The 19,558-nt window shown below is 43.3% G+C and overlaps 1 protein-coding gene across 1 annotated transcript in view; it reads right to left on the bottom strand.

Moving 5' to 3' along the window:
- The window catches only part of myo3b (myosin IIIB), a 524,448-nt gene that overhangs the window by 8,899 nt on the left and 495,991 nt on the right, over positions 1-19,558 (bottom strand). The gene's annotated exons all lie outside the window — the stretch shown is intronic.

Raw genomic sequence — 19,558 nt, 5'->3', positions numbered from 1 at the left:
TGCGTTATAAAGTTTGAGAAGAACCTCCTGTGACTTGAACTCCACACATCAAGGCGCTATATAACCTAACATTCTGTTTGCCTTCTTAATGGCTTCTGTACACTGTCTGAAAGTCGATAGCTTAGAGTCCACTACGACTCCTAAATCCTTCTCATAAGGTGTACTCTCGATTTTCAGACCTCCCATTGTGTATTCAAACCTCACATTTTTACTTCCTATGTGTAATACTTTACATTTACTGACATTAAATTTCTTCTGCCACAAATCAGCCAGATCCTGTATACTATCCAAGTCCCTCTGTAATGACTCAATAGATTCCAGTTTATCTGCCAATCCACTTAACAAACTTAATCAGCTTTATCCAAACCATTTATATATATTAAAAATAGAATCAGCCCTAGCACTGCCCCCTGCTGGACACTACTCTTAGCATCAGCCAATTCTGATAGGGTTCCTTGCACCATCACCTTGCATTGCATTAATTTACTTGAGCTAAAAATGTTTTGCTGCTGAGTACTCAGCATTGAATATTTCTCATTTCAGTGCCCAATAATGGTAAGTGGCATTGTATGTGTGTGTGTGTGTGTGTGTGTGTTTGAAATCTGTGATGGACTGGCAACCATCACTGCAGGGATTGGCCCAGGGAACCCATATCTGAAACTAGATGAAGCAGGTTCCATAAAGGAAGGATTATGTAGAAATTTCATAGCATGTACAGGGATTGTCCCTTTTTGTTACTTAGCATGAAGACTATGTCCAAACTACTGCATTTTTATTTAAAACACTAGGATTCCCACATAATTTACAAAAGTACAGTGGGTACGGAAAGTATTCAGACCCCCTTCAATTTTTCACTCTTTGCTATATTGCAGCCATTTGCTAAAATCATTTAAATTAATTTTTCCCTCATTAATGTACACACAGCACCCCATATTGACAGACAAAAAAAGAATTTTTGAAATTGTTGCAGATTTATTAAAAAAGAAAAACTGAAATATCACATGGTCCTAAGTATTCAGACCCTTTGCTCAGTATTTAGTAGAAGCACCCTTTTGAGCTAATACAGCCATGAGTCTTCTTGGGAAAGATGCAACAAGTTTTTCACACCTGGATTTGGGGATCCTCTGCCATTCCTCCTTGCAGATCCTCTCCAGTTCTGTCAGGTTGGATGGTAAACGTTGGTGGACAGCCATTTTTAGTTCTCTCCAGAGATGCTCAATTGGGTTTAAGTCAGGGCTCTGGCTGGGCCATTCAAGAACAGTCACAGAGTTGTTGTGAAGCCACTCCTTCGTTATTTTAGCTGTGTGCTTAGGGTCATTGTCTTGTTGGAAGGTAAACCTTCGGCCCAGTCTGAGGTCCTTAGCACTCTGGAGAAGGTTTTTGTCCAGGATATCCCTGTACTTGGCCGCATTCATCTTTCCCTCAATTGCAACCAGTCGTTCTGTCCCTGCAGCTGAAAAACACCCCCACAGCATGATGCTGCCAGCGCCATGCTTCACTGTGGGGACTGTATTGGACAAGTGATGAGCAGTGCCTGGTTGTCTCCACACATACCGCTTAGAATTAAGGCCAAAAAGTTCTATCTTGGTCTCATCAGACCAGAGAATCTTATTTCTCACCATCTCAGAGTCCTTCAGGTGTCTTTTAGCAAACTCCATGGGCTGTCATGTGTCTTGCACTGAGGAGAGGCTTCCGACAGGCCACTCTGCCATAAAGCCCTGACTGGTGGAGGGCTGCAGTGATGGTTGACTTTCTACAACTTTCTCCCATCTCCTGACTGCATCTCTGGAGCTCAGCCAAAGTGATCTTTGGGTTCTTCTTTACCTCTCTCACCAAGGCTCTTCCCCGGTAGCTCAGCTTGGTCGGAAGGCCAGCTCTAGGAAGGGTTCTGGTCGTTCCAATCGTCTTCCATTTAAGGATTATGGAGGCCACTATGCTCTTGGGAACCTTAAGTGCAGCAGAAATTTTTTTGTAACCTTGGCCAGATCTGTGCCATCTGTGCCTTGCCACAATTCTGTCTCTGAGCTCTTCAGGCAGTTCCTTTGACCTCATGATTCTCATTTGCTCTGACATGCATTGTGAGCTGTAAGGTCTTATATAGACAGGTGTGTGGCTTTCCTAATCAAGTCCAATCAGTATAATCAAACACAGCTGGACTCAAATGAAGGTGATCTCAAGGATGATCAGAAGAAATGGAAAGCACCTGAGTTAAATATATGAGTGTCACAGCAAAGGGTCTGAATACTTAGGACCATGTGATATTTCAGTTTTTCTTTCTTAATAAATCTGCAACAATTTCAAAAATTCTTTTTTTTGTCCGTCAATATGGGGTGCTGTATGTACATTAATGAGGAAAAAAATTAATTGAAATGATTTTCGCAAATGGCTGCAATATAACAAAGAGTGAAAAATTGAAGGGGGTCTGAATACTTTTCGTACCCACTGTACCTCCGTCCACACTAAAATGACCGAAAACACAGTCACCCACCTACACTGTGCAAGCATGCAGCATAGAGATCTTAATAATAATACGTTTTATTTATATAGCACCTTTCGTCTTACCCAAAACTGGTAATGTCACTGGCCATAAGATTAATCACAAAACTGTTGCCATAGATGAATTATTAGCCCTTTGTGCATGTTTGCAGAATTCAAACTATACAAAACACAATTTAGACGTACTGTATATAGGTAAGCAACACAACAACTTCAATGGAAAGCAACTCCTTCCTCTACTGTATGTTCCGGTACGTTGATATATGGTGTGGAAGTTCAACCCAAGGACACAGACAGACAGACACCAATTGTCCAAAAAACACACACGTTAAATTATATTCACTGTAATATACAGCACCTCACAATGCTCAAATCACCTATATCACTCACAGTCTCTTCTTCTCCTCCTCTCTTCTCACAAGTCTCCTGCCGCCTCTACTCCTCCACTCGCAAGCTCTGTCCTCTTCCACCCGACTCTGGCTTGACTAATGGAGTTAGGCGGCCCCTTTTATAACGCCCCGGATGTGCTCCAGGTGCTTCGTGATGATCTTCCGGAGGCACTTCCTGGTGTGGTGGAAGTGCTGCACGAGCACCCGGAAGCACTCCGGGTGTGCCTGGAATTTCTTCTGGCAGCACTTCTGAGTGTGGCGGAAGTGTTGCGATCCAGGGCTCCACAATCTTCCTGGCGCCCCCTGGCGGAGGCCACGGGCCCCAACAGGGATGAGCTTCTAAGCTCTGATCCCGTGGAACCAATGCAGACCAGGGTGGCTGTGTTCTCATGGTCCAGGGTAGGTATTGTCCCTCTCCCGGTCCTTCCAGGCACCACAACGTTTTCTTTTGTGAAGAGTGACCACTGAAGGAGTGAGATATTGTAACAAGCAGGATCCAATCAGGAAAGAGTCGTGTAATGAGCATGAACAAATCAGAGTGTGATTATAGTTTGCATTTTCGAAAAAATGAGGTGTTTGCTTAGTTGCACCTCAACACCAAAGCTGCATTTTCATGAGTAAATGGCTCTGGAGAGCGTTTTCAGAAGTCTACGTTTTCGGCGATTAGTGTGGACGAAACGCTAAAATAGAGAATAATGCCTGCATTTTCAAACGAAGATGTAGTAGTGTGGATGGAGCCGAAGAAATGTTGCACAATCCTGTTTTTGCTTAAGAATACATTCACATCCTGCTCACTCAAGTTTTCGCTCCAATGCTTTTGTTCGAATAAGGTTTTGCCTAGTCTCCGCATTCTCTGGTCCTTCTCATGTGAATTCTGGCCTGTGCCTAGTAGAGTCCATGAAACTTCCTGTCACGATGGTTTATACCATCTAGTGTCTGATAAGAACTGATGAGCTAAGCATTTGATAGAAACGGTGACAAATCCGTGTGGACAGTGCTCAGTCCAGTGTTGGTATCAGCCCACTGCCCTGGTGTGTCTTTTACAAATATTTTGGTATTTAGACCCATTGTCCATTTGCTTTAACAATCTGCAGTGGTGGATTTTGTTATTTCTGTAAGTAAAACCTGCAGTGTTGTCCGGTCCGGGTACCCCAAGTTATCTGAGGATTGTTTTGGGGTTGTTGTTGCTATTCAGTCTAACCTGACACTGAATTGTTCTGATGACAGAATGATACCTAGTTCAGGAGAGACCAGACTCAACTCTTGTAAAAAGACACTTTCAAATTACTCCCTCAGCAGGGGGTTCCTGTGATTGGCCTTTACTTTGTGCAGATCAGGAGAATCAGTTAAGGGAACTCTTTAGGGTTCCTTTTGTTTGGAGAACACAAAGCTTTGTTTAGGCATAGCTTTTGTTAGAAGTAACAGGTTACATATGGTTCATTTTAAAAGGATTCGAGGCTTGCTTAAGGAAGGCTTTTCTTGGTTTCCTGTCGCATTTTTTATGTGCCATACACCCCTGATTTTTTTGACGACTGCTGTGAACTTGAACCAGTGTTACAGTAGAAGAATGAAGTATTTATTAGGCCCAGCAGCTGTTAAAACTCTCTGATACTCCCATTGCTGTGGGCGCTATCTGTCTTTGCTCCATTGAAGCCGAGTGGCTCTTAGAAAACTCTGTGAAGGCACACAATAGTTTTCATCTGAGGCTTAAAGTTGTTTTATTTAATTTCTAGTTTCTTGTGATATTTTCATCTCTTTCATTAAGCAGCAATCAAGCTCTTAGTGAAAGTCTAAGAAAACCATGGATGCAAATTATGTAACCAAATAAATAAGAAAAGGATTTTAAAAAGTATTAAAAAGTTTGCTCCGACTGACATGATGTGTCCTTTTCTTGTGCTACAGTTTATTTCAGAAGGGCGATGGTAATTTTTAAAGGACCTGGAAAACTGTGCCAACTGTAAAACATTTTGTCATACTTGGACTCCTCCTGGCTAGATCTTCAGCTGTAGCTGCCATTACAGTCGCCTTTTAGTTTAACAAGCAAATCAGACAATCCTATTTTGATTTTCAATCCGGAGGCCTTTTTAGATATTCTGTTGGGAGACAAAGTCAGAGAGGCAAGATTGCGTTGGTTTGATCAAGTGCAGAGGAGAGATGCTGGGCAAATTGGGAGAAGGATGTGAAGGATAGAGCTGCCAGGGAAGAGGAAAAGAGGAAGGCCTAAGAGAAGGTTTATGGATGTTGTGAGAGAGGACATTCAGGTGATGGGTGTGACAGAACAAGATGGAGACGACAGAAAGATATGGAAGAAGATGATCCACTGTGGCAACCCCTAATGGGAGCAACCGAAAGAAGAAGGCTTTTTTAAATATTCTGGCTGTATGTGGGACTTAAAGATCTTGTAACCAAGTTTCCCTCTAATTATTTGTACTGACTAGAAGATGTGAACAACACATGAGCTGGTACTTATCAGTTACAACTCATTTATTCAATCTCCCTTTAATAATAATAATCTTTACACATTGTGATAGACAGCCAGGAACCCAGCTCCACCAGGACGCCTGGAGGAAGGAGGAATCGGGAGAGCGACACTTATTTTCCCTGGGAACCCGGATGGTCCTTGATCCCTGGGGGACAGCGCTTCAGGGTGCTAGGGCAGCACACTGGGGAGTGCTGCCAGAAGTTCATCGTCAGGCACCTGGAGCACATCCGGGACAAGATAAAAGGGGCCGCCTCACTCCATTAGGGGAGCCGGAGTCGGGTGGAAGAAGGACGGAGCTTGCGAGACGGGAGTGGAGGCGGCCGAAGGAACCAAGGACTGTGCAATCATGTGAATATTGTAAATAGTTGTGAAAATAAACGTGTGTCTTGTGGACACAGCGTTGTCGTGTCTATCTGTGGCCGGGCGACCTCTGCAATATATATAGCACTTTTCTCTTTATTCAAAGCACTTCAGTGAGAGGGGAGCCACTTCAACCACCAGCACCAATGTGTAGCACCCACCAGAATTATGGTGCTGGTAGACTCACCACACATTAGCTGTTAGGTGATGAATGGGTGTGAGAGAGAGAGAGCCAATGAGAGACACGGGATGATTAGAGGGCCAGAATGACAAGGCCATGGTGAGCAAATTAGCCAGGATATCGGGATGCACCCTGCTCTTTACAAAGGATACCCAGCGATCTTAATGACCACAGCGATTGAGGACCTTGGTTTTACATCGCCATATGACTGTGACGATGTGGGTTCTGGCTCCACACTCCCATTGCTATTGGAAGCACTCGAACCCAACACCGTCGATAATGTAACCGAGTGAGCTAGTCAATGGAGGCAAATGATTCCAGCAAGGGGAAGGTATACAAAAAGTGCAACAGTGCTTTTATTTATAATTGTCCATCAAATCAAAAACAGTGTTCCATAAATAGTGCAGATCTTCAAGTTCTTCAATAAATAAATAAATAATCCATTAAAAGAACACGTGGGGGTTAAAACTCAATAGAAAAAAACAATCCTTAAAATCGAGAGGTTAAAATGATCAGGAAGCTGTCTTTAAAAACAAAAACAAATAAGCTTGGTGCTTCTTTTCTGTATGCGTCTCACCTGCTTATCCCGTACGGGCTTAGCAGCAGGCAAGAAGCTCTCTGCAGCTGCCCTCCTATATCACACGCTCGAGACTGGAGACCTCCCGATCCCTGGCTTCGGTCTGGCACTCATCCCAGTCCCCGAGACTTGATTACCCTCAACGGCCAGGTCACCCACGTTGGGGATTCCATCACCAAGTCTCCCGACTTCCGCTGCCTTTTCCATGGCCTCTCTGCGGCCCGTCGCTTTCACCTTGTCACTCCCGCTACGGATCGCTCAGCGGGGCGACATCTACACAAACACCTGGGTGTCGGCCTAACACCCAGCTTCCTCGCAGCTGCCCACGAGCTCGATCGCGCGCTCACCACCGCCGCGTGTCCGTCTCTCTCCTGCACCGCTTGCTTCCACGCTCCCTGTAACCTCCGTCCTCTCCTTTCCTTTCTCTCCGATCGATTCTCTCTCTCTCTCTCCCCAACCGACTTGCGCTTCTTTTAAAAACGTGAGGGGCCATCACAGCTGCAGCATTAGCCACGGGAGCAATCACGAATGTGGGCAGTTCCTCACCTGTGCACACGGTGAGAAACGCCCACATCGACGACTGCCTCGCTGCTCGCTACAACAACGCCCCCTCACGGCCGCCTGGGTGCGGTGATTATTTATTTAAAATCAATGGCCTTTTCTCCACGAGCTGTGGACCCATAACACCACATTCCACCCCCCATAAAACTCCAGTTGCATGGGAAGGCTCCACACCACTGCCAACCCAATGCAACTGGAGCTCAGGTCCACAGCTCGGCCACTCTACACTGCACTAAAACCAATAAAAGCACTAAAACAATCCCACTAAAACAATCCAACCCAAGCCCCCTTCATAAAAACAGGACATTAAAAGAATAAGAACTTTAAAAGACAAATAAAAACCAGCAATAAATAAATGTACTTAAAAAGCTCAGTCCTTAAAAATGTCCTCCTCCGGCTTGGGTACGTGGGTTCTTCCATACAAAGTCAGTTACCAATCCCGCTTGCTGCTCTGTCTCCTCTTCTGGCCTCCACTGCTAGCTCATCCCACCGCTGCCACCAAATGTGACGATGTGGGTTCTGGCTCCACACTCCCATTGCTATTGGAAGCACTCGAACCCAACACCGTCGATAATGTAACCGAGTGAGCTAGTCAATGGAGGCAAATGATTCCAGCAAGGGGAAGGTATACAAAATGTGCAACAGTGCTTTTATTTATAATTGTCCATCAAATCAAAAACAGTGTTCCATAAATAGTGCAGATCTTCAAGTTCTTCAATAAATAAATAAATAATCCATTAAAAGAACACGTGGGGGTTAAAACTCAATAGAAAAAAACAATCCTTAAAATCGAGAGGTTAAAATGATCAGGAAGCTGTCTTTAAAAACAAAAACAAATAAGCTTGGTGCTTCTTTTCTGTATGCGTCTCACCTGCTTATCCCGTACGGGCTTAGCAGCAGGCAAGACGCTCTCTGCAGCTGCCCTCCTACATCACACGCTCGAGACTGGAGACCTCCCGATCCCTGGCTTCGGTCTGGCACTCATCCCAGTCCCGAGACTTGATTACCCTCAACGGCCAGGTCACCCACGTTGGGGATTCCATCACCAAGTCTCCCGACTTCCGCTGCCTTTTCCATGGCCTCTCTGCGGCCCGTCGCTTTCACCTTGTCACTCCCGCTACCGGATCGCTCAGCGGGAGCGACATCTACACAAACACCTGGGTGTCGGCCTAACACCCAGCTTCCTCGCAGCTGCCCACGAGCGCTCGATCGCGCTCACCACACGCTCCGCGTGTCCGTCTCTCTCCTGCACCGCTTGCTTCCACGCTCCCTGTAACCTCCGTCCTCTCCTTTCCTTTCTCTCCGATCGATTCTCTCTCTCTCTCCCCAACCGACTTGCGCTTCTTTTAAAAACGTGAGGGGCCATCACAGCTGCAGCATTAGCCACGGGAGCAATCACGAATGTGGGCAGTTCCTCACCTGTGCACACGGTGAGAAACGCCCACATCGACGACTGCCCGCGGCTCGCTACAACAACGCCCCCCTCACGAAGCTGCCTCGGGTGCGCTGATTATTTATTTAAAATCAATGGCCTTTTCTCCACGAGCTGTGGACCCATAACACCACAATGACCACATGGCCATCCACATGACCATCATCATGTTCTTCCATGTAAAGCCTGAAAACCATGAGGACTGATTGAGATCATTTATGTTAGGTAGGATGCCTAGAGGGGGCTGGGTGGTCTTGTGGCCTGGAACCCCTGCAGATTTTGTTTTTTTTTCTCCAGCCATCTGGAGTTGTCCTCCCTGGCCATCGGACCTTACTTTTAGTCTATGTTAATTAGTAGTGTCTATTTTTTTTTATATTTTGTCTTTTTCCTCTTTCTCCATCCTGTAAAGCACTTTGAGCTACATCACTTGTATGAAAATGTGCTATATAAATAAATGTTGTTGTTGACTCCATATTTACATAACTGCTGCACTGGGGCATTGGGATCCATATTCAGACCACAGGGTAAGTGCCCCCTGCTGCAACTTAAGCTTTTTTTAGATGGTCTCCCATCCAAGTACTGGTGGGGCCCAAACATGTTTAGCATCAGGTGGATGACCTGTTCTGAAGTGCGCGTGAGTTCTGAGTGGTGTGGAGAACCACCACAGAAACTTTTTGTACCCTGTGAAATATCAAGTGCTATGATGCACCAACACATGAACGACACGGAGTTTCTCCCGTGAAGTATCAAGGACTGCGAAGAATGTATAATACGTCTGGACTCAGCCATGAGTGAATTTCACTTAAAGCTGGGTCTACACCTAAAAAGTCTTCTAAAAAGAGCCCTATTGAACATACAAGGACGGACTGAAAAGTAATGAGTCTTTCCCTGTTTCTCTTTCATGGAGGTGGACAGGGGAATGCTGTGTAGATGTTTGGGAACTGCATATATAGACAGTTAGACCGCAATATTCTTCAGTGATCTGTTACAGAAAGTGGAAGTAACTTGTATGAGTCGTCATGACAGATGAAGATGATGTTCCTGTCAGAGAATGTCAGAGGTGTTGTAATCAGAATATGTTTAATGTGTCACTGTGCTCTGTGCAAATATTTTAAATCTGCTTTTTTTTTCTTCTCACATGTATAGCTAACACAAAGCTAGATTACGTACAGGGGCCCAGCATTTAGAATTGCTAGACAAGCATCTTAAGACAAGACAAGTTAAGGGCAACTGCGAAATGGGCATTGTATACTATTTCTGTGTGAAAGAGTCAGCATGACATTGGATCTTCTTTTCTTTGTTTGGAATGGCATGATTTACCTAAGTAAGGGTCTGCACATGGAGAAAGAGTATAAAGCCTTGGAACATTGCCCAGCACGCCTTTGAAGCCAACGGGAGATAACGTCATCCGATCCGGAAAATCTTTCCAGCGCAGAGGCAAAAATGGCAGACTTCACACTTCGGTGAAAAGTTTTGTCATGGCAAATGTGATGTTACAAAATGGTCTTTCACTTGTCTTTGAATCATTTTAAAAACTTTGTAAATAATTGTATTCAATGTGAAGGATGCTACTTTATAAAATAAAAATGATCTGAGCCTGTGGAGTCATCCGATTCTCAATAAAAACAATTAGACTCATTACATTTCAATCAGCCACCGTTAACACTAGAATTACCAGAGCCTACGAAAAAACTCATAGATCCAACCCACCCTAAATTGCTTAGCACCTCTCCATCAGCGTCTTTTGTCCTGTAAATGTGTCAATAAGCAGAAAGCAGCCATCAACCTATTATCTCTTCCTCCCACCGCCGCACAGTTTTCAAAGCTCAAGTCTGTTTACCTGCGTGTCAGTTGCTTAGAGTTGTATAGAGTGAGAAGTCAAGCAAAATTACACCTTTTATAAATACTGTATCGTTATTTGGAACACATACATTTCATGTGTGTTCCGTGTCTACAACGATCTATGTAAACACATTGTTAAAATAGAAATGTTTTTCATGTTTTAGTAATAGCAAAATGTAGACATGAAGTGTGAAGCCTGAATTCCAAATGTCAAATAAACACTTTCACAAAAGGTACAAATATAACAGAACAAGTGTGCTTCTATTCAAGAATATACTGTAACTGCAGAAATAGAACCTGTGTTAGGGTGCGACATTGACACGAATTTGCTACGATCGCTTTTTTGGCGCAACGGTATCAACTGTTGACTGGTAATCAAAACTTCACGGGTTCGACCCCATACGAGTCCGTTTTGAGAATTGAGCTGCTCTTATTCTTACTATTTTAGAATAAAAACATACATTTGATTCCAGTCTGTAACAAAATTTATGATACTTGTAAAGGTTAGCTTTGGTGTTTTTTTTTTTTTATTCAGTTTATTCTCTCAGTCGCGTCCACGAGCCTGGAATTCAGGCTTCACATATATGTGTTGTGTGTGCGGAGATCACACTGCATAAATTAAAAAATAAACACAATCAGATTATACATTGGCAATCGAAATAATCCATGGACGAGTATTAAACATGAACAATACTCTGCCACAGGTACTGTGTGTGCTCTCTGTTATTCAGTTATGGCAATAGTGGTGGAGTTGATATGAGCTCGAAAGAACTGGCAGCTATGTTCATGAAAAATATAAATTGCAAAGCATGCATTTGAAGTAAACAGTGTGTCACATCCTGTCAAAAGGTGATAAAGAGTGTGATAAGTAGTCTGTGGCATTGTGCAGGTTTTTAAATAAATAATCAAGTACCGAGAGCGTGCAGGCTTAGAATGGGTGCAGGTGGGCCCTTGATGGTCCTATTCGGGGTTGGTTGCCGTGCTTGGCTGATCAGGCACTCTGTACAAGTGGATCAGTCAGGTGCTGCATTCACACCTCAAAGTGGGCAGAGGGTCTCATCTGCACTCGATCGGCCAGTATAAATATATATGAGATGATAATATGAGAGAGATAACCATAAAAGGAAGAACTGAAACAAGGAAAAAGAGAAAGAACCATGCTTATCATGAATGCAAAAGAAAGACAGAACAAGAGGAAGGATCAAGTGTGCTTATGTAAAAAAGGAATTAAGGTAGGTGGTCGGGGACAAACCTCAGGGTTAGTAGTCTGGGACTGAAGAAGGGTGCTTCTGTTGAGCAATGCTAAGAAGTAAGAGCAGCCCGTTATATGGTATCTCCCGAGGAAGCTGAGGGACTGGCGACGGGAGACAGATGTGCAGCTCAGCAATGGCGCACCATGGATACTGTGGACCTAGCAATGGGGACCCAAGCCAGGAATTAATGGTTGACTGCACTTGTTGGTGGGGTCCCCTTTCACTGCAAGGTCTGAACAGGATAAGTAGAGGAGACCCCAGGTTTTTAGAAGGAAGCATTCAAGCTGTGAAATGATCAGACTCAACACACTCAAAAAGGTTTGGGGTAGCCACCTGTGTATTGTCCCTGGCTGCAATGGGTTTTGAAAATCAGACAGAAGTGTCTTCAATGGAGTCCAAAAGTGAACTGAACTCAGGTTGTAAAAATGGCAGCTTTAAATGCCAAGACCGGAAGTGACATATGAGAACCGGAAGTGACCTTCTTCTAACATCATAACCATAAGTGACATCGTCCTAGGCACCAGAACAAGAAGTGACGTTCTTTCTGGCATCGGAACCGGAAGTGATATCTTCAGGGATGAGTCAGAGTGGTTTTCCCGCATCTGGGGCCTCATGTATAAACAGTGCGTATACACAAAAATATTGCGTAAGAACGTTTCCACGTTCAAATCGTGACGTATAAAACCTAAACTTGGCATAAAGCCACGTACATTTCCACGGTAGCTCATACCCTGTCGTACACAAGTTCTGTGCTTGGTTTTACAGACTGGTGGCACCAGCGTCAAAGCAGTGCTACTGCTCCTGTGTGGTTTATCTTTCTTTTTTAGATCCACATCCCTGACGTGGCTTTATAAACACACTGAAAATAACCGCATATTGTTTATTAGTTTAATGCATCTGATTGTAATTAACCTGTAAGAATATAATGGTCCACAGAATGGTCAAACTATTCTAAATACCATAACTGCTTTAGCGTTGTTACTCTCACTGCACCTTCTTCTTCTTCTTTCAGCTGCTCCCGTTAGGGGTTGCCACAGCGGATCAACTTTTTCCATATTACTGTCACTGTACCACTCGTAGGATTTATATCGCTGTACCTGAGTGTGAATCACAGCTGTGCAGCAGCTGATCGGAAAGAGAATTATCGGTATACAGCATCAAGCACACGCTGCCTCAGCCATGCTGTCTATTGAACTGCTCTCATATGACAAACACTTCAGAGCCTTTCCTGTACGGACCTTGCGGTTCAGAAACAGTTTCATCCCACGAACTCTAAACGCAATCAATCAGTCCATCAAGTGCTCCTTGTAGAACTGTTTATACTTATTAGTACAATTACCTCACTGTAAACTTGCGATAGTTATAATATTGTACCACCTGAGCCACTTTATAAAGCGCGTATTTATATATGATGACAATATCATTTTTAAGATGAAATGCAGCAATAAAGGTTTATTATATTAGACAGATAAAACTTTAACTTCATTTAAATAATCTATATTGTTAATAATTAAACATGTGAGGACACGGTGCCGCAGTGCTAGAGAGGAGCTGGAACTCCGTTCACAGATTGTTCCTGCCTCGCGCTGTATTCTTGCAGGTGCTGATGCGACACTGAAAGGACAGATGGATAGCATAATTAAACACGTACTACGAAGATATTTCAATGTTCCTTAAAAATTTTGAAGAATCGGCGTTCTAAGCTTACAGATGGCTTAACATCTATTACAGAGCTGATTGTGTGGCGATTGGGAATTTGGAGAAAGAAAAGGAAGGACAGGAATTGGGGGTTAGTACGTTTGAAAGAGACAGTACTGTTACAATAAAGTATTTCATTGAAGGTCGCGCATGGTGCAGCAAGTATCTTGCGTGAGACATGAACAATCACTGCTGCACTATGTTCCCATGTTTAATAACATGCTTTAACTCCTATCATCATGAAAATGATATCACGTATACATCTCATATATCGCATATATTGACCTACTGTATGCAAACGTTAAAGACGCATACAGCGCCACTCCGCTGCCTGCGCTTGGGAAAGCAGATCATAACCTGGTTCTGCTTCAGCCTCACGACAAACCAAGAGAGAAGGCGCTAGCTACAACCACACGATCATTCAGGAAGTGGTCCCCTGAGGCAGAGTAGGCTCTGAGAGACTGCTTTGGAACCACTGACTGGGATACCCTGCAGGGATCACATAGTGAGAATATTGAAGAGGCTGTTGACTGCACAACTGATTACATCAACTTCTGTATGGACATTGTAGTTTCAGTAAGAACAGTATGCTGCTATGCTAACAACAAGCCATGGATTACAAGTGACATCAAGGGCCTTTTGAACCAGAAGAAAAGGGCCTTTAAAGGCGGTGATCAGCATGAGCTCAAGCGCGTGCAGAAGGAACTTCGAGTCCAGCTCAGGGCGGTGAAGGAGCAGTACAGGAGAAAGCTGGAGCAGAAGTTGCAGAATAACAGCATGAAAGAAGTGTGGGATGGGATGAAGACCATCACTGGCTGCAGCTCAAAGCGGGGTGCCACCATTGAGGGAGACATGAAGACAGCAAACCAAATGAACAACTTCTTTAATAGGTTTGACCACCCTAACCCACTCTCAACTCGGAGTACTGCATCCTCCAACCATCATTCTACTGATACCAGCATAGCAGAGACATTACCACCCACAATTACAGCAGCACAGGTGAGCAGATAGCTGAGGAGATTTTGTGCCAGCAAAGCAGTCGGTCCAGATGGAGTATTGCTACATCATGGAGAATCCACTGCATCCACTGAACAGAGTCATCTCCAGGCAGAGGAGTAGCATCAGTGACAGACTTTTGTCACCGTCCTGCTCCACTGACAGACTGAGGAGATCGTTCCTCCCCCACACTATGTGACTCTTCAGTTCCACCGGGGTGGAGTAAACGTTAATATTATTCAAAGTTATTGTCTGTTTTTACATGCATTTTATTACTTTTTAATTGAATTTTTTTTTTATCAATATACTGCTGCTGGATTATGTGAATTTCCCCTTGAGATTAATAAAGTATCTATCTATCTATCTATCTCTACCTATCTCAGTATTTTAATTATTCAGAGAGCTGTAATATCACGAATGTAATGGATTCTGTTTCCTGTCAGAGGAAGCAAAAGCTTGGAAGCACGTAGTGATTCACACACATAGAGCACATAGAAGATCAAATACAAAACAAAGCATTTAACGTGCTACTTTAGTTACAATGGGGTTTGAGAAACTGGTAAATTAAACGATTTTAAGATGAAGTTTATGATGTGATAGATAGATAGATAGATAGATAGATAGATAGATAGATAGATAGATAGATACTTTATTAATCCCAAGGGGAAATTCACATAATCCAGTAGCAGTATACTGATACAAAGAAACAATATTAAATTAAATAGTAATAAAAATGAAAAAAATTTTAAAAAAAATTAAAATAAAATTAATGTTAGCATTTACTCCCCCGGGTGGAATTGAAGAGTCGCATAGTGTGGGGGAGGAACGATCTCCTCAGTCTGTCAGTGGAGCAGGACAGTGACAAAAGTCTGTCACTAAAGCTACGCCTCTGCCTGGAAATGACACTGTTCAGTGGATGCAGTAGATTATTCATGATTGACAGGAGTTTGCTTAATGTCCGTCACTCTGCCACAGATGTTAAACTGTCCAACTTTCCTCCTACAATAGAGCCTGCCCTCTTAACAAGTTTGTCCAGGCGTGAGGCGTCTTTCATCTTTATGCTGCCGCCCCAGCACACCACCGCGTAGAAGAGGGCACTCGCCACAACCGTCTGGTAGAACATCTGCAGCATCTTACTGCAGATGTTGAAGGATGCCAACCCTCTCAGAAAGTATAGTCGGCTCTCACCTTTCTTACATAGAGCATCGGTATTGGCAGTCCAGTCCAGTTTGTCATCCAGCTGCACCCTCAGATATTTAAAGGTCTGCACCCTCTGCACACAGTCACCTCTGATGATCACAGGGTCCATGAGGGGCCTAGGCCTCCTAAAATCCACCACCAGCTCCTTGGTCTTGCTGGTGTTGAGGTGTAAGTGGTTTGAGTCGCACCATTTAACAAAGTCCTTGATTAACTTTCTGTACTCCTCCTCCTGCCCACACCTGATGCAGCCCACAATAGCAGTGTCATCAGCGAACTTTTGCACGTGGCAGGACTCCGAGTCGTATTGGTTACAATGGGGTTTGAGAAACTGGTAAATTAAACGATTTTAAGATGAAGTTTATGATGTTCTACTTTAATGACAAAATAAACTACATGATTAAAGTCGAATTTTCGAGATTAAACTTGACATGTTGTGCTTTTCCCCCCACTGTGTGCCTTTTTTTTTCTCTGTACCCTAATAAGCTTTCATATGACACTCAGACGGTGGGCTACGACTCGCCTTTTCACGGCAACTTTGATATCTGACAGCTTCTTTTTTATTTCAGGCACTGTGCGATTTTGTGAACTTGAGCTTTCGAGTTTCTCTGACACACTATGTCACTCTATCAGCTTCCTTTTGTTGTTTATATAACTGTTTAAAACAACAAATAGTACGTTTTTATTTGCCTACTCATGGTATTCGCTGAAATTCTGTTTTCCCTCATGCTTTTGCCATTTCCTTTTCACAGAACGCTGAGCTTAAGGGCTATTTATATTGATTTGTATATTCAAAGAGGCGTAATTCTGGAAGGAGTTGGGACAGGAAAGCAGATGCGTGCACGAGTGTTAATTTTCACGCTGACCAGGATTTATGTAGCGGAAGAACGTGGAAGCTGGCATTCGTACAGATTTATGCATCTGGATTTTTTTGTGCATAAGCACATTTCCGCTTTTGTGCTTGCGTCATGTTATAGTGTGAATTTTACACACAAAGGTATGTATGAGGCCCATGGTCTGTAGAGACAACAGAAGAAGGGTTAGCACATCCTGCCACCTCCTGGCCTGGCGTGTAATTACACTTACTTGGTCTATACCACGTCCTCCTACTTGCACGTATGTGGCAGGGCTCATATTTTGAAAGGAAGAAAAGGAGTTTTTCTAGATTTTAACCTCATTTTATTGATATTTATAGAATTGGATATTTTAACCTCCACAGATTTCACCAGTTTCACAGATCATTTCTTTATTTATTATAAGAAAATCTGATACGCTACACTTTAATTTGAACACAGTTTGACTTTCTGTTTTGATTGTCTTTAATAAAAGCACTAGACACTTCCACACTTGCCCCTTGCTATAAGTGTGTGTTCTCATTTGCTTGGCTCATCTTGGTTCATGATTACAAACAGTTTCAGGTTCAAGAGGCTCCTGGGAGAGACAAGGGAGCACGGAGCCAACCTGGACCATCACAGGAGTTGCAGGAGATGCAGATTTCAGAATCAAAGCAATCAAATCAACACATTTGGTAAATGACACCAGTAGAAACACAGATGAGGCTGTTCAGCATTCAACTTCTGAGTGCACGTGTGTCCAGCAGGGGGTGCTTGCTCCCTGGGAATATTTTTTTTTGTAATTGCAGCATGTTACTTAACCTGAATCTATATAGATATAACAGAAAAGACGATACCCCTCCCTACTGATATGACGTTAAGAACTCACATAGGTGAAATAACTTACCTTTGTTTAATGTTGGCTTACACTGCGGCGGGTGGAGTGGTGGCTCTGAGGCTAGGGATCTGCACTGGCAATCGGAAGGTTGCCAGTTTGAATCCCGTAAAATGCCAAAAGGGACTCTGCTCTGTTGGGCCCTTGAGCAAGGCTCTTAACCTGCAATTGCTCCGTCCTGGGTATGACGTTAATCTGCATCCGTCCCTGCACGTTGGCCCTCCAACCTGCAGAACTGGCACTCCAGCCACCATAAAAAAACCTCACACTGGTCCACTCCATCTGAACTAGTGTGGTGCTGAGGTATCACCCGTTGCATGGCTGCACTCGGGTCCTAATCTGGATCCTGAGTTGGTTTGTCATGTGGTGGGTACGGTAATGCACTGTATCTGTGCGTGCTCCTAACCTCTCTCTCTTACACTGCAGATAGTACAAAGACGAATGAAGCCAGCAACATAACCCAGTTGGGAGTGGGTTAACAGAAAATATGCAATATGCATCATAAAAAAATGAGACAGGTGCATAAATCTGGGCACCCCAACAGAGAGATGACATTAATACTTAGCAAATATAACAGCCTCTTTGGATTGCATATTTTCTGTTAATCCATTGAACTTAATGTCACTGCTGAAATCCTACTGTTTCCATAAGGCATGTCATATATTTAAAGGAAGTTGCTACTTTTAAAACTGAGCCAATGATAAAACAAAAATCCAAAGAATTAAGAGGGGCTCACATACTTTTTCATATGACTGCATATACCAAGCTATAACAATGTAAACAAAGATGAACATTCTGTTGTGCTTAGTCTGTCTTAAAATACGCTTATGAAACATGGACTGCGAGCAAAACAATGGAAGGTAGGCCAGAGAAAAAAAAAAACAGACAATTAAAATATTTGGGACACATTATCAGAGCTGAAGCCATTGAAACTTGTAGCAACGTGCGGGTAAAATTAATGGGAAGAGAGCAAGAAGAAGGCAGGAAAACACCATCCGTGGAAATGCTGTGAGTAATACTGGGTGGACTAAGCAACCAGTACAGTCCAATTGAAGGATAAGAAGTCATTTAAATGAGGCAAAAGAAGAATACAAGAGAGAAAAAACACAGAAAGATCAAAATAACACAACCAAGGGCACAAATAATAAACACTAAGTCCCCTGGGTTTTACTAAATACCTCAGACTAACAAAGAAGTACCAAACCTTATGTACAGTAGCTGTTTTTATTTCCCTGCCTTCCTTTCCTATGATCTACTGGCCTCCTGTTTCTCCTCACCAGGAGAGCCGCTGCCTCATCTCCTCTGCCAACTCCACGCTCATCTGACTGAGGCACCCGAGGCCCTTAAATGGCTAATCTAATGAGTACTTCCAGTACCATTCCAATCTGGATGGAAGCACTTCCAACTCACTTTTGTTCTCACTGAGACAAAGGCAAACACTACATTTCCCAGAAACCTTTGTTGGGAATATAGGCTCAGAATACTACGACTGCCTGTTAGCATCTAGCACATCAATGTTGACATGCCTTTCTTTTACATATGTTTTCCATTTTGAACTCACACAGTAAATGGGGTCATCCCTGATACTCCAGTCCTTTTGTTTGTTTCTGTTTTTCTTATCTCACAGCACTCTAAATTGTTGCCCAATCAGGTACATTAGCTGCTTGTATTTGATTTACAGCAGAGTGCAGAGTTCATTTGCAAGCCTCTGGTCTGACACTATGGAGATTGGAGCAGAAGTGGACAGTTTTTAGTTATTTTCAGAAAAGCAATAGAGTTTCTTTCTTTTTTTAATTGAAGAATGCTGCAGAAGATGATTCAGCATTCATGGGGTATATCGATAATAAGGGGAAAAAGACAGAAGAGAGGAGTCAGGTGGAGAAGCTTGTTTCTTGGTGCAAAGAGAATTGTCTGCGACTAACCACCAGCAAAACTAAGGATCTGGTTATTGATTTTCGCCACACCAAAGAGCCTCAATGTCCAGTCACTACCAAGGGAGAGGATGTAGAGGTGGTCCACCCCTACAAGTACGAGGGGGTCCACATCAATGAATGGTTAGTCTGGTCTCAGAATACAGAGGAACTATAGAAGAAAGGGCAGAGCGGGCTCTTTTTAATTAGGAGACTGCATTCCTTCAATGTGGGAAGTGTCATCCTTCACATCTTCCATAACTCTGTGATGGTCATTGTGATTTTCTACACCATGGTATGCTGGGCTGGTAACATCACTTCAAGAGAGGCCCACTTAATCAACAAGCTAATTAAAATTACAGGCTCAGTTATAGGACTCACTCTGGACCCCCTGGAGGTCGTAGTGAAGGAGAGAATGAAAACAAAATTGAGTGCCGTTACGAACAATGCTGCATA

Source organism: Polypterus senegalus, chromosome 6, assembly GCF_016835505.1.
Source record: "Polypterus senegalus isolate Bchr_013 chromosome 6, ASM1683550v1, whole genome shotgun sequence".
Classification (NCBI taxonomy): domain Eukaryota; kingdom Metazoa; phylum Chordata; class Cladistia; order Polypteriformes; family Polypteridae; genus Polypterus; species Polypterus senegalus.
Note: the sequence above shows the minus strand (reverse complement) of the source record. Positions and strands in the feature narration are given on the sequence as shown.